At 45.6% G+C, this 16,762-nt stretch overlaps 1 pseudogene; it reads right to left on the bottom strand.

The window, feature by feature from the left end:
- Positions 1-427: 427 nt before the first annotated feature.
- On the bottom strand, positions 428-1,764 carry LOC115330191 (annotated as a pseudogene).
- Positions 1,765-16,762: the final 14,998 nt, after the last annotated feature.

Here is a 16,762-nt window from a genome sequence, read left to right as displayed (position 1 = left end):
ATAATTTTCGTCATAATCGTAGGGTCCCATTTGGTTCCCGGGCGGACGTACGCAGCAACCATAGTGGTGTCGCAGTCCCCTTCACGTACCATTACAGCGGTGAACTCAGCGGCATTGTCACAAAAGTCTGTCAAATCTATTTGATGCTGATCCAGTTCTCTTCGGACAATTATCGTGGCTTTCGGCACTTCGTTCTTCGTGTTTTCAGTAACTGGCAGTAGGCCCTGATAAACGACGTATGGAGAAAGTCTGAATTTGCCGTAGTTTATACGAGTTTCTTGAAGGGCTAGGACGTCGTATCGGTTGGGCTTTAAGTGTAGGCGTAGATCTGAGAGGCTTTGTTGTATGCCGTTAGTATTTCATTGAAGCACTGTTGGACATGCAATATTTCGGGTGCGTCTCTTTGGGTGGATGTCGGGATGTAGCATTATGCTACATTCAGCAGTGGGAACGCTGCCTGAATGAAACCGCATAGGATGTGTGCCCACGAGGCATCAATGCCATCGAGATAAGCACACGCCATTTCTGCTGCTATTCTGAATCGTTTTATCCAATTCGCCGTAGGTTTCTCCGGAGCATCTCGGGGTAATCTTTTTGAAGAGTCAGCCGTTGATGTTTGTTCAATATTGTTGACTCCCATTGAGTGTTCAGATTTTTTGACAGATGCTCCGTTGCATATCGACTTTTCAGTGCCCGTCGGAATGGTGACACCAGGTTTTGGCTTATTAGACGTTGTTGCAGAGTTGTTATTAGGTGGTCTTTCGATATCTTTTTGAGGCTGGGTCTTGAGTGCTGCGGCATAGCTTAACCGCTTATCGTCAAGAGCTGGGGGTTGCCTGTCCAGCACTGGGGCCTCTCCACTTTTCTTGGAGGTGCTGTTGGCCACCACATTGTCACTGGGTTCTGGTATGGCTCCCAATGCCTGCTTTACAATAATTCTGGCAGAGCGGTAGTCGACGGCGTTTCTCTTGGCGTACGTGACGACATTTTGCTCTTCTCTCCATTTTGAACACGCTGGAGACGTAGCTTCATGTGCTTCTCCACAGTTGACGCACTTGATCACTGTGGATTTACATTTGGTGTTGCTCGTGGTGTTAGTTATAGGATGCGGCTCTGCACAACGAAAGCATGCGGAAGAACGTGTGCATGAGACTGCAAAGTGTCCAAAACCACCACAGTTGCGACACTGGATTGGACGGGGCTTGAATTCCGTCACTTGGTGTCGTACTCGTCCTAGCAGCACGAAGCTTGGCAAATGGAGATGTTGAATGTCAGCTTTACGACACCTGTCACCCCTAGACGACGCACTCTGGCTATGCGGCCATCAGATCGCAGGTTTTCTAGAATTTCAGGATTTGACAGTTCAGCATCGACATTTTTTATGAAACCAATCGATGTGGGGCCCTCGAGGGATTGGTAGGCCCTGACAGGGACACCACAAAGTTCAGGACATTTCAGCAGCGTCCTCCTTGTTTGTCCGTTGCGTACATCAACGGCGACGACGTTGAGGCGCTCGTTGGGGCGGATCTGAAGGATGCACTCTGGACAGAGCTTCTCTAGGGCGTTGGAAAGCCTCAAGCTGCTTAAAGTTGCTAGTTTTTGGTCTGGCTTCGTAGCGGCAAAGATTACTGTGAGTCCTTCACTGACGTTCGGCTGTTTGCGAACTGTTCCCGAACTCGAAGCAGAGTCGGACTGTGTTTTGTGTGAGCGCTTACGTGATCGTGCCTTGTTCCACTCTTCGTTGTTGGAGTTGCTTTCATCCATAATTTCGACCCCGGTCTCGGACGAGTTCGCTACCGACTCGGACGTCCAGAATTTTGACGCGGTGTCATGAGCATCGTGAGTTGAGTCGTTCGGCATGCAGTGTTGTCCAGGGGTGATGTGGTCTGTCAATAGTGGGTTTGTGACGTTGGTGGCGGCGCTTTCAGTGCTCTGCTGTGGAAGTTCGAACGTGGAGCCGGGCATCATGATTGGGGTCTAGAAAAGACCACCGTTACGAGTGGCTTCTCACTGGCAACTGCTCGGACGCCGCCGGTAGTTCTGAAGCTTCTTATGGTTGGTCTTTGAAGGTCACAGCTGGCTGTAGGCTAGCGAAAAGGCTGTCAAATTGACGGAACGAAAATTTTACGTCCTCAATCTCAAGCACTTCTTCTTCTTCCAGCGGTATTTGCGCAAAGTACGTAAACCCTTGCATCGCCCCTTTAAGTGTGCTTATGTATCCTTTTTTTTTGTGTGTGGTACAGCAGACAGACATCTCTCACAGACCATTCTCCGGCAAAACGGCAAAACCGATCTCGGCTCTGTCAAGCAAAGGACTTGTGTCACGGTCCGGTGCGGAGCGAGAGGGGAAGCGCACTCGCCGTAGACCGCAACGGGGGTTCGGACGCGCGCTATCCCACAGTACGTGGGCTCCAGGGACGGGGGGACAAAGACAAGGCACGTGACGAACAGAGCAGTAGAAACATTTAATAAAGGCTATAGTAAGATGGTGACAAAAGTGAAAGGATAATACAGACACAGTCTCAATTAGGCGAAAGCATACAAGAGAAACTTAATAGCTGTGGGCAAGACAGAGAATACACAACAAGAGGAATGGGAACGATACCGCACTTTGGCGCAGTCCGGCACGACGAGGCTCGCAGAGGGGTGGACGCACCTGAGGTCGGTCGCTTGCGACGGGCTCTGTCTGGACGTGGCCGCGGTGCGCCAAAGGCGGGGGTTGTTGGCTTTAGACGCTGTCGCGTCACGGACGGTCGACGCACTGGGGCAGTCCGGCAGAGGAAGGCCGCACAGGGTTGGAGCACAGAAGTAGCTGACGTTCAGTGTCCCGACGGGTCTTCCCCTTTACCGCGGTGCCCGAGGCTACGCCCGGAGCCGACAGGAAGAGCGGGTTGCGCTCTCGAACCTCCCAAGTCGACTGCCGCTCCGTTTCCCAGTTTCCACCGAACGGCGCTCTTTCCGAATAAAGTAAACAAAACACACCCGCTCCCCTACAATCGCCAATACATTCACACACACACACACAAAAAAAAAAACAAAAAAAATGACCGTCACAGCGGCGAAGACACTCGTTGCCTTCAGCTCCAAAGTCAATACCAAAAACGCTCAACTAGGGCATCTGGCAAACTCATTTCCGAATTCCACGAAGTGGTACCGTGCCCAAGCATCGGGCAAAGCGTCCCCCGAAAGAGAGTCGAAGAGGCCATAAACAAGTCAAGTAGGGGTCCCAGTCGGGACCGGGGGGGTGCTAACTAGCGCCAACCAGAGAGTGTCACACCACCCGCGGCGACCACATGGCCCCGCAGGCAGCCGACGGGGCGCCCTTTATAATACGCGTGGCCCGGCAGGACCAGGCCGGTTTTTGTGACAACTTGTGCCGAGAATCGACGTCCGTGCAAGCACGTGAAAACAGAAACAACAAAAGCTGTGGCTCGGGGCATTTAGAGCCATATATAGAGAGAGTTTAGCATTTCTTTGTGAAGTGTAGGAGGCAAATGACGAGGCGCCACTGGCCGAAAGCGGGATTGGCGTGTTCCTGGGCGTCTTCGAAAATTCAAATGTGACCAACGAGAAGCCGCGAATAATACTCTGGCGGTGGACGCAAGAAACAAAATTAATAGGTGCGTCGGAGTAATTCTTGGTGACTGAGAATATGGTGCACATGATCTTCCAATCACGGTCATGCAAATTCATGGTGGATCGTGTATAAAAATAAATAAAATATAAGAAGCATGCTCGACAAGCAGAACGGTCGACGTAATCCATACGCCAAGCGCCGGCGGCCGGGGATCTGCCGTACAAGCGGTCATACACCGTCCGAGAAAAACAAAGTTCGAGCGGCACATTCGAGTCTTACATTTTTTTGCATGATCATATTCGAAACATCACGTGCACCATATTTGCTATCATGAAGAGTTATTCCATTTAAGTTTTACGCACTTCTTGAATGTGTTTCTTGTTACAACCGCTAGCGGCACCAGGGAAATATTTTCGGCGTTTTGTTGGCCACGAGAGCATGCCAAGCCTTCTATCTGCGTCTCGTGCACATCTCGCCATCTCGTCGAACACACTGAAAATAAATCTATCGATAACTAGCTCATCAAATATATTTATACAAATACTCAAATACCATGACATTGAGGCTTCCCGTCGGGGTCTTAAGATTGAGACAGGAGACACCGCTAGTACGTACTACCCTTCGTTTTTTCACACTTATCATAAAAATAAATTTACTTTGAAAATTGCCTCAAAATGGTCAAAATGTCCATAATTCTAAATTCATTAAAAATCTCAAGCACTCTAAGGGGAAAACCCAAGGGTGCTACGACATTTATTATATTTTGATAATAAACAAAAACGAATAATCAATGCTCTAATGCATTCTTGGAACTCAGGTTTATGCAGCAAAACATGCACATTCAGCGACGAGGGGGTGAATTCCTGTTAGGCAAAAACCTAAAACAGATGGCGTCTTTCACGCACGTTCGTGAAAGCCTCCCGAAGGAAAAATCCATCAATGTAACCCTGTTTGGCAGTCAATGTTTTCTAGTGGACCGCTGACTGTGCCTGACTGTACGTTAAGCATGTCTGATTGGCCAACAAGTTACTCTGACCGACAGTCAAACTCCAGTCAGACTCCACTTGTCGGCTTTCTGATGGTTTCCTCGTGGCAGTCGGCCGCCGCGAAATGCCATCGAGATGTCTTGATGGCGATTCTGATTGTACATAGGTTGGCTCTGACTGTACGTCAAAAAGCTTTGACGTGCAGACTGACGTACGGTCAAAGGACGCAAAGTTCGTTCGGATACCACTATTTCGTCAAATCTATGAATACGAAAAATAATCTATGCACAAGAAAACGATTTCGGAACGTGAGCCCATAAAACCGTTGATATTAGAGATATGACACGCAGCCGACCGACAACCTTGTTCAGAAGCCTGCCGAACACGCCACTTCGCTGACTTCGCTTCGCCCATAGAAGCTTCGCCGAGCTTTCATGAACGATCGCTCTCGACTCGTTTTGTTTGCCCGTTTGCTTTAACCTGTCGATCCTGCCCGGGCTCTACAATGTCTTATGTTTTAGTAGAATTTCTACTCGACAAGACCCAGCCTGTTGTGAGTTCCGACGATGTAAGAGACTTTAGCGGTGTAGTTGAATACGACAAGGTGTATCAGGTCTACTGGGCCGGAGATGCGCGAACAAAAGGATCGTTCTACGGCGCGAAAGTACTCTACATGGCAGGTGAGTAGTATAGATGCTTCGGCTGCAAGATACTTCGAAGCATCTCGCAGCCGAAGCGATGGCATAACATAGGGGTTAAGGTGTCCGGTTTGTACGCAAGTGGTCGCGGGTTCGATCCGCGGTGGTCCTGCTTTTTTTTTTTTTTCTTTTTTTTTTTCTCGAACATTTTGTTTTATCAAGGCATTTGGCAATATTTACGAGTGCGTATAGCTTTACTCTTATATAAATGCTGCCCTTGTTGATGATATTCCCTTGGCAGTGGCAGTCAGACGTCATCTGATGGACCATCAGATGACGTCTGATGGTCCATCACGTTACACCAAGGCTGCTGACTGGCAGTCAGTGTCCCAAATTACGTATCTTGATGGAATTTTCAATAGGGCTTATTGTAATTCTTTCCTTCGAATCTTTTTATTCGGGGAAAACGACCGCGTGGGGCGCATCGACCTACATTCCCAACATTCGCATTGATGCCTGGGTAATTTAGTGATAGGTCTATTGTATATAAGCTCCATCTCAGAAGTTATAGACCTTTTCACCCACCTTAACTCGTCGCTCCTCTTTGCCCTCAGCGCCTTGGTGAAGTCGTTGGTATTCGTGTTTTTCGTCGCGTTTCACCATGGTATTTTGCTTTGCTTTGTAAAGAGTCGTTTGTTAACTGTCTTCGCTACCTGAATATATACCATCATTGTGTTCACAACTTCTGCACTTGATTTAATAATACGTTTTGGTCATTTGAAAGATGTGCGTATACCGGATACGTGTGAGGATTTAGCGAAGATTTATTCACTAAATTTAGCGGGTAATTAAGCGAAAAGTTTCTTGCTAAATTTAGCGGGAAAACATAGCGAAAAGTTTCCCGCTAAATTTAACGGGGAAACTAAATTGGTGTTGATGTCACGTGACGTTAATTTCTCCGCTACATTTAGTGGAAAAGATTCCTCACAAACTTCGTGGGGAATAGCGGGAAAATTTCCCATGATGCTACACGCGGTTACTTCGAGCCGGCACCAACGCCGCTCAACCCGGAAAAGGACGTATAAGAGCTGCGCTTTAAAAAACAATTAGAAATCGCAGCACACCGAGGTCAACACCGGCGATGGGAGGTGTATGTTCCAAAACCACGACCACTGTTAACCCATAACAAGCGAAGGATGTTCGCGTGTCCGACTGCTGGAGCCCCGGAGTTATACCTCGAATGTGCACGGCTCGTTGCCCATGGAGCTCGGACTACGATTTAACCCAATGCGCGTATAGGATTGGCTCTCACTTCCCTCCCCCCCCCCCCCCCTACTCTCTTCCAACGCTTACTAATTCTACTTCCCGCACACTAAGCATTCTAACCCCCATAATAGTGCAAAAAGGGTGTAAGAGTGGTGTAAGTTATAAAAAACACATTTCGTACACAATATCTAAATATGGGTGAGTGTAAGAAGGGTGTTCTGAAGATTTATACCCCTTATACGCCCTTTTCACACCTGGTTTGTAGCGGTTGTGTCTGAAATCGTGTAAAAAGGGTGCATGGGAAATGTTTACACCCTTCATACACACGGTGTGAAAGCGACGTAATGGTGATGCAATCGATTACACCCATAATTTCACAGCCGTTCATGTTTATTGCTTCGGTGAAACTGTTGCTAATATACAGCGGTACAAACATCGAGTATAATTAATCGCCTAACAAAGTCTCGCATGATTAGGAAATGCTAGGTAATAGTTTTTGCAACTCCAATTAAGTTTCCGTCCGACAGGAGCTGAAAATTACGTGTTGCGCGGGCATCAATTCGACTTCGATTTAAAGAATCGTCTCCGCTCCTAAATGTGAACGAAAGAGTGGAAATATACAGCCAGGGCAGCACACAGTTTTCGCCGATATTTGCCTAAAATCGGAAAGATTGTGCCGATACCATTTTGTTCCACCCTATATCTTTGAACGTCGCAGCGACGCCATCCTAATATAACGTACGCGGCGCCGTTTTTGGTTGAGTGTCAAGTGTGTTCTATGTGAATCGGCTATACCGGTGAGGTATTTCCATTCAGTGACCGCGTCAAATCCGACGTTAAAAAAAAACCGCAAGACTAAGCGAAACGGTGTCTGATTTCTTTTAGCCCGAGAATGTCCTCCTGCGCTGAAGCTTTACTCAGAGCCGTTTATACTGAGAGAGTTTGGCCTTCTTAAGGAGATTTTGACAGTCTGACAACCACAGCAGCGTAGTCTGACAACCGGGGGATGAGTACTTCCGTCCGCCATATTGTGGATCTGACTCATAGGAACTCTACGCGATTTCTCAGGAATGAACAAGACAAAGAAGTAACGCCATATTGTGTTATCGCGAAATCCGCTTGTTCTAGCGGCCAACAAGCTCCGCCCATCGGCCAAACTCTCTCAGTATAAACGGCTCTGGCTTTACTCAAACTGTGGCGCCCTCATGTTGGAGTGGTACAAACTCACCTGACTGGGCTGGGCATCTCACTACTTATAGCACCTTCGCTGAGATTTTACATTTCTGTGTAATTCTGAAGAAACAGTGCCGCAAGACAATCGAAAGAGCCGGATTCATGAAACCGTCTTTAAGGTACGCATTTCTTATCTCGGTGTGGTGGCACCAAAATATCTAGCATCCCGACGCTCTTTTTTCCCCCGATTTTTCTTTGGACCTCATGAAACCGCGTCTCTTGCCTGATGCTCTCGGCGTCTTAGCTTTAACCCGTGCTTCGACGGCGTTCGAATTTTGTCAAAAATTTTTTTCTGAATTTGTGGTTCGCATTAGAGCAGTCACGCTTCTACATAAGTGGCGGTTTGAGACGCTCGAGTTTGTACTACCGAAAGCAAGTCCTGACAAGGCCCTTGTCAAGGGACTCCCTGGGCAGTGCAGGTGGCCTATACAAAGCAGCAGAGGGAGATTAGCTGCTTTGTCGATCAAACTTTGTCCTCGCCTCGTGATAGCCTCCCACTTTCTTTTGTGTCTTCGTGTGGGTGTGAGCGAGTGCGAAGGCCGCTTCTAGCGAATCAGAGGGTGGAGCGAAACACGTGACCGCTCTCCGTTGGACAAAACGCTTGGGCGAAACTTTGTCACGTGACTCGCTCTGACGCGCTGATGGGCTCACTGGGGTCATAGTCTTCGCCGTTTGCCAAGTTATGGTGATGCGTAGGGGGCCACGTAAGTGCGGTTTCCAAAAAGCGCTCTTCAGTGTTCTTCTGCTTATCGTGCGTTGCAGTCGCGGCCGTAGTTTTTCGTCGTGAAGGGCCGGAATACATTCATGCCAACTTTTTGGTAATGGCCGCTTTCTTCATCGGAGTCCATGGAAATATTGTGCTGTGTTTGTTGAGTGCGTTTCGACAAAGAACTGCTCATCGGCGATCGCGGAACTTCCCTTGAATGTAAGCGATCACCTTCATTCTCGACATTGTGTTTGCGTTGTTCTGTGTGGTTCGAATCGGATTACGCATCTAGCACGAATGACATGATATCGCTGTTTAATATGTAAGTAGTCTGAAATCATGCTTCTGATAGTAGTCCTGCTTCCGTCTCAATAAACCATTTCAAGTTTTACAAACACGAACTGCCGCTAACGTCCCAAGCGACTTCCGGTCGTTCCGTCTTTGCAAGCCTGTCAAGTTTGCTTACGTCACCAGAGCGAGAAAGCATAAATGCTGCGCGGGAAGCAAAGTTGGATATATAACCTGGGCCTTCGGTTTTACAGTTTAAATGGGTCATGAAAACGATATCCGGTTAGAATGTTGAGTACCTTACAGAGGCGTACTGGTCCTAGTCTGGCCCAATCATACTCGCACGGATTGCCACTGATTCAGAAGCGTCTTGGTCGTGGTGAAATTGCGAGGATGAAGGCCGGTTTTCACATGCAGTGAAGCGCTGAAGTAGCGCTCCTCACGTGTCGTCAGCAACTTATCGTCTGCCATGAGCAAGAGCCTTGGTGGTGCAATACAAAGCTGGTGAACGCTCCCGTCAGCACGCGCTTACCGCGAGGTCAGCGCCATGCTTGTAGCGTTCCGCTGCATGTGTAAACAGGCCTTAAAAGGGAACTATTTCTTTCAGTCTTGCCTTCGCAAAGCTTGATGACGTGCGCGTGAACGTAGCTTTAGACTTTGGCATGCTTGTAGTTTCACAAAGTTGCCCGCACGATCAGAGACATGGCGGCGGCCAGAGGACCTGCTTGCCATCGTCTATAAAGAATTTAGTAGAACCTTGATAAAAAAAAAATAATAAAAATAAAATGAACCAGGCATGTTTAGACTCATTTGCAGTCATTTTCCTGTGTATTTTCTTGGGTTATTACAACCTATCTTATGGGTGTTGGTCACCCATAAAATATATACTACCCTTTCAGACGGTGGTACACCAAACTTAGAGGGCGTACTGCACTCATAACACTCTAATAGAAATGTGTACGGAGAACTCACACCTTAATTTAAGGGTGTTCGGAATAACGTTTTCCTTTGGGGGGGGGGGGGGGGGGGGGGGGGGGTTTCGAGTTAGGAATAACGCCCTTTTCTCAGGAGGTTTTGCTGCACCAATAAGAGTGTTAGTTACAGGACAAGCCATTTACATGCTTAAGGTGTAATAATGTTCAGTGTGGCAGGCGACTGCGCACTCGAGAGCTGACGACCAGACACATCACTCTCACAGAAAAAAAAAAAAAAAAAAAACATAGTGCGTTGTTTTTGAGTCGATTGTGGCAGTATTTGGTTCCCTCGCCACGAAAAAGTATAATTTTTCGACTACTCTTCTTTGTTTTTACCATCTACAAAAGCATACACATTTTGTCATAACAGCATTAGGCAATCTCAATGAAATGTCACATTTTCATTGGTCAGATGTCGTCCTGGCTGCCGGAACGATGCCCCTCCCATCGCCGGAAATGACCTCGGTGTGCGCAATCTTCGATTGCATTTTTATTAGAAAAATCGGTCACGCATCGTTATAATTTAGAGATTTCTAGGAAGCCAAGAGCCCACAGAGTGAGGTTTCGCCAGATTTACGCGATATCTGATCGTGTTCGTCCTTCCCTCCGGCGTTTCTTTCTCCTTGGTTGTGGTTTCTTTTTCGTGGCCTTTCTGCTGCTCCTTTTGTTTTTGTTTTGTTCTTGCTTGTTTTGGAAGGGCGGGTGAAGGTATTTTTGCAAAACGAAATTACATACTGTAACAAAACCACGTGGGTGGAGTCGCGCGCGCAATGTCGAATAACGACGGAGGAGCCGTGCTCCGGAAATGCGTGCAAAATCTCGAGAAAGGTTCAAGAGTTCAAGGACCGTTGCATGTGCCATAACATTAGCCCTGCTTGCATGTTTGTGTAGCATTAAGAAAAATAGGAATCTATCGCTTCCGCAAGTAAAACAACATTCCGGCCACCTTTATATCTAGGATTTCGTGTTTTCGGGATTGTAATACACTCTGAGGAATAACCCTCGAGCCGATCTCCGGTTAAAGATGCCCTAAGGAAGTTTCTGAGTAAAAACTTTGGATTGGGCAAGTTGGTTCATTGTGATCTAGAGGACTTAAAACCGCAGAACACGGACGAAGGACAGACACATACGACGCAGACTGGCATTAACTTTCAACTGATTTAATCGAGGGAAACCACCCAGCACACATGCGTGAACACTCTTTCCCAGCTATTCTGCCAACCCACTGCGGTAAAAGCAACCTATAAACGCAAACAACAAATGACAATGATTCAAGCATTCTCATCAGTTCATCGTGAGCTGATACGAATGTTTCAATCATTGCTATCTGTTGTTTCTGTTCATGGGTTGCCTTTATCACAGTGGGTTCGCCGGATAAGAAAGAGTTTTTTTCACGCTTGTGCGCTGGGTGGTTTCTCTCGATTAAATTAGTTGGAGGTTAGCGTCTGTCCATGCTGTATTTGTCTCTTATTTACCCGTGTATTCCGTGCTTTTAAGTCCTCTAGAGGTTTCTGAGATCGCCTAAATATTGCGATAACTCACTCTGTGGGCTCTATGTATCCTAGAAATCCATTAATCATACCGATGCGCGGGCGATTTCTATATTAAAAAAAAATTAAATATCCAACGCACCTAGGTCATCTCTGACGATGGGACGAGCATTGTTTCGGCGACCAGGACGACATGTGTCTAATGAAAACGCGAAATTTCGCTGAAATTGCAAACGCTGTTTAAAACGAAAAATTTAAGCTTTTGTATAAGATAAAAGCTTGTAAAAGTAGTCGAAAAGTAATTTTTCGCGGAGAGAAAACATGACACTGCCACAATCGTCTCAAAAACAACGCACTATGTCTTTATGTTGTGTTTTCTTTCATGCGCGGAAGTGATGTGCCAGGTTGTCAGCTCTCAAGCGCTCCCCTTGGGCTGAATTGCAGCTAGGTCTGTATGGGCAACGAGCCGTGCGCATTCGAGATATCACTCCGTGGTTCCACCGCTCTGAGGCGCAAGGATCCTTGGCTTGCTATTGGCTGACAGTGGTCCTGGTTTCGGAACATGCCCCTCCCATCGCCGGACATGACCTCGTTATGTTGCGATCTTTGATAGTTTTTTTTTTTTTTTTTTTAATAGAAAAATTGGTTGCGCATCGTTATGATTTAGGAATATCTAGGATGCTTAGAAGCCACAGAGTGAGTTATCGGCGTATTTAGGCGATCTGAGGAACATCCTCAGGGCATCTTTAATATTTGGCATGGTACTGTCCGCGTGGTTACCTCTTTCTCTGGGAAGCATAACCCTCACCTTGTTTACTTATCTTATCGGTACTGAGACGTTTTCCAAATATTTGGGTTAGGCAGATAAGGTTGGGGAATGGCATGCCCTTGTCTTGTTTCGTTTCAACGTTTAAACGTCAATCTTTTTTTCGAATCTAAAAATAAACACAAAAAAAAGAAAACATAATTTTTTTTTTTTTTTTGTGTGAAACAAGCTTTGAGAAAACGCCCCTGAATTCAGAAAGAAAATAAAGCTGTGAAAACGTCTAGACGAATACTTTGTACAATTTGTAAAGAAGTCGACGCCCGATTTTGTCGATCGCATAATTATACCTTGGGAGACTATTTCACCGTGCGGTTACAATATAAAAACTTAATATATGAAAGCCAAAAGTGAAAACGCAAGCAGAAAAAAATTTGAAGACTGCACTCGTTAGCTTGCTGCATGTCACCACTCACCGATATGTAATTCTTCAATCACATCTATTTTCCAGATCTCTGTAACGCCGATAGGGAAAAACCACCTCAAGTCCAAAAACGCACAGAGCAAGGACAAACCGAAGAAGCAAAGGAAGATTTAATTTAGGGAAAACCATAACCGCGACCACATAGGTAGATCTCAACTGGTTCCCCGCAGTAACTGGACCTTAGCTCGCACATACAAGGTGCCCAAAGAAAGTTAGATTTCCTTTTTTGCGAAAAAATAAACTACGCATTGCCGAATGCTCACTCTCCGCACTAAGGTAGTGCTAGAGGTACGAACTAGGTGCCATAGTTTTAGCCCGAACCGATATCTTCTTCAAAATTTATAAGTGATTTTCTGAATATCGCGATGGCAAAACGCCGCCGACGGAGCTCTCGAATACATGGACCTCTATTGGTGGTGCGTGCCAACTACAGGGAGCGCTTTTATAACTATCATCATCATCGTTTGTGACGTCACGGGTAGGACGGATTGAGGCAGACCGCGCAGATCTTGGATCGCTCGGCTCGTCAGCTCGCTTCATGCGCTGTTTGGCTAGCGCGCGGAAATGCCTCTTCCACGTGTTATGTAAATTTGGTGAAGTGATATTTGTTATGGGACAATTTATCAAAGTTTGAAACCGCACGTGGCACGCGTAGTCGTGCCAACAAACAGTTTTGGCGCTGAGGGGTCGAAGCGCTCGGATGGTGTTGTGCTGTTCTTTACCCCAGTGTAAAAAGATAGATGATGAAAATAGAATATCCAGCACTTTATTTATCCCGCTACAACATCGACTACAGGGAATAGGATGTTTTTTTTTTTTTTTTTTTTTTATGATTCCTAGCAAATGAAACTAAGAAAGGAATATCTCATCGAAATTGGAAATAGAAAAGCTAAATTCGAGAGAGTACACACTTCAGTGAAAGCGACTCTCTGTATTCTGTTGGTTCCAATGTGTTCTGTGAGTGCTGGATTCTTATTGGTTCCGGGTTGATTCCTTTTTGAATTTTGTAAACAATTAAACTAAAATTTTCTCAAAATGACTGGCAGGAAGAAGCGGTGGCTGGTTTCCGGAGTCGTTTCAACTAAATCCCTGCTTATTCACGCGGTCGACGCGAAAAGTGCGAGGCCTCGTCGATATCGAAGTTTTATAACTAGTAAGTTATAAAGTAAGTTTGGACGCTGAAGTTAACACTTCAGCGTCCAAAAAAATTAGGAATACACCTGGTATCAGTTACTATCTTTTGCATGTTGAATTTTTGCGGACCCAAATATGCATAATGCACGACACGCTTCTCGGGGAGTGATATTAAATTTATAAACAATTCTTAGGAAAAATAGGATAGAACATATTAATCCCTGAATTTGCCAGGCCATGGCCGATAGTTTAAGAATGTATGAAAATTTCTGCTTTTTTTTTTTAGCAGAAGTCGCGATGTGACCAACTTTTTTTCCACGTATTCGGTTCCTTAACAGTTAAGCCTTAGTTGCTGACGAGCACTTGTTGAGTCACATTTGGATAGAAGTGTCGCTAAGATGTTTATAGCTGAGAATACGGCACGTCCTTTACTCTGGTTAATGCAAAACGTATTTATACAGAAACGACTATGCACACTTGACATCCCCCAGCCGTTTAGACTAAAGAATGCAGGAGAACTTCCAGTGTCAGATGGGTTTCACGTCGGTCACGGAGATGTATAGGGGTGTTCTTTATTGACGTGGTAGACGGTCTATTACAGCCTTAACGTTAAGACTTCTAGAGTTTGTGTCCGACGCCATCTTCATGAGAGGCGTTATTGATTTCCCGAATTCCTCCGGCATCCCCATATCAACATTTCTTGAGTTGATACGGTTGTATCTCCAGTCGACTCTAATTGAGCATGATGGTAAGGTGTTTTCGCAAAAATCAGGTGTCTGTATAGGATCTTGCCTCACCCCCCTTCTCAGCGAAATCTCTCTCTTTTATGTGGACTTTGAGGTTCATTCCTACCTTGAGCATGATTTTCTTGAGGTAAAGATGTTCCGTTACGTCGACGATTATTTAATCTTTCAGACACCGCAGCCACAGATAAAGTATATCAGGCGAACTCCTTTGGGTTAGGTTCACGAAAGACGTCACGTCTTGTGAAGGGCTGCAGTTCCTCGAACTAAGAATTGTACCCACCGGTGTTGGCGTCTGCTGGTCCCATAAGGGAATCCCAGAGACAAGCTCACCGGAGAAAAGCTCACCGGAGAAAAGCTCACCGGAGATAAGCTCACCGGAGAAAAGCTCAACGAAGAAAAGCTCACCCACTACTGTGCGATTCCGGAGAAAAGATCACAGGTCTTTTGACTGACCAGGAGAAAAGCTCACCTCGAATTAATTATTATGCAAACTTGTAGTTATCATTTAATAGCAGTCGTTGTACCAAGGTTTTTGGAGTCTCTCACGCAGGCAGTACACGGTGCAACAGTGTTAGCACGAGGCGACATTTCGCATGTTACTTAGAGAAAAGGTTGATCAGCGTCAAACTTTTATAGCACGAGTTTCTACCCCGAATGCCCACTTATTGAAGCACTAGTAGTTTTGATAGCAACCACTAAAACCTTAAGAAAAAGATAATAATTTGTTTATGTGGACAGTGCCACCCAGTGTATGCACTGACATCAGGTAGTTCTGCTGAAAGCAAAATATATCTGAAAAATAATGAATAAAAACGTTTTGTTGGTTTAGGTTATATTTGTTTAATTTAAAGCAGACTAATATCACTGCAGCTAGTAAATGTTGATTAATAATCACGATATGCATTTCTAAACTCGGCAGGTTGTTCGATCAATTCTTGCGATCAGGCGATCAGTGAAAACAATGCGGTGAAAAGAATTACTGCAATTTAAACACGTTTCGTTTATGAGAACCCCCCATATTCGTACAAGAACTGCTTAGTTTTTTTGTTGTTGTTTTTTTTGCGAAAAAAGTGTATTGATTTTTTTAGCGATATGATTTTCTTGCATCATGACATTAGTTTTTTTCAGTTTGCGTTTTTATTTTTTGTCCTGATTTTATTGCAAAAAATGTGACTTAACTGACGAGTGAAGTTAGAGGTAGAGAGAAAGCTCAACGCATCGATTTGCTCCCAAGACCCCTCTTTTTGCTCGTGTTCAGTCCGAGATAAATCTTTACCTTTGATGAATCTTTGATATAAATATAAAACATATGACCATATAGAAAACATCATATTGTAAAAAAAAAAAACAGGGAATAAAATTTGGATAATTTCTTGCGGGTGATGTTTGATCCAAACCATCCCAGGAAAACCGGCCTGATTAAATTACGATTTAAGTCATCTTGATTTTTGTTCTCCACCTGGCTGCAGCCTTCGTTCCGATATTTCGGGTGAGTCTTAACATGTTTATTTTTGACGTGTGCGGGATAGAGGAAAAACGGCGTTTTGATTTCTGTTTGAATGAGATAAGAATTGAAACCACTGCGTGTTAAACAAACAGTGAAATCTGCAGATTTTACAATGCGTAGTCGGTATACTACAGGAAAGGTAATTTCATAAATTAATATCCAAAAACTACCCAAGCTGCTGCCCCCTAGACTGGTATATTTCCCCCTTTATTTTTTTTAATTAGCGGTCTACAGAAATTATTTATTTTATTTTCGTCGGGAAACACCTGCCGTGTTACAGTATGTTTTGAGTGAAAGTATTTCACTTGAGGTAACATTCGATTCTTAGATCGGTAGGTGAGCTTTTCTCCGCATCTGTCAAAAGTCCGGTGGGCTTTCTCCGCATCGGACAGTTTTGCGGTATGCTTTTCTCGGGTGAGCTTTTCCCCGCCGGCCCCCCCCCCCCCCCCCCCCCTTTATAAGCAGAGGTTCTCAAAGCCTGTTCCCCCCTTCAGCAGCTCGCACTCGAAAAATGTGGAGAACGGTATCTTTCCGAACCTTATCGGGTGCGCCTTAACAAAGTATTGTCAGCACTTAAGCGCTGACAGCCTCCGATCAGATCATGCGCCTCCTTAGGGCAGGCTACCCACACGACATGATTGAATTGACCATCAAGAGGCTAATCCTGGGCCCACGATCCAACAAATCGTCTTCAAAGTCCTGCTTCGCCAGCACCCCATACTTCCACAACACGTCGCACCGCCTTAAATCCATTGCATTCGGATTCAACACCAACGTGATGTTCTCGCGCAAGTTCAAACTAGCTTCCATTTGCAAGAAAGTAAACAACCCAGGACCACCGCCTTCATGTCAGAAGAAGCACAAAACCAGCTATGTGCTCTGCTGTAAAGAGCGCGTTTACTATATTCCCCTGTCGTGCCGTGCAAGATACATTGGACAAACGGGGCGCTACCCCAACGACCGCTTGCGA

Source organism: Ixodes scapularis, unplaced genomic scaffold (genome assembly GCF_016920785.2).
Source record: "Ixodes scapularis isolate PalLabHiFi unplaced genomic scaffold, ASM1692078v2 PGA_scaffold0__279_contigs__length_252992795, whole genome shotgun sequence".
NCBI classification, from domain to species: Eukaryota; Metazoa; Arthropoda; class Arachnida; order Ixodida; family Ixodidae; genus Ixodes; species Ixodes scapularis.
The sequence above is the reverse complement of the archived record's forward strand: the minus strand, read 5'-3'. Positions and strand labels throughout refer to the sequence as shown.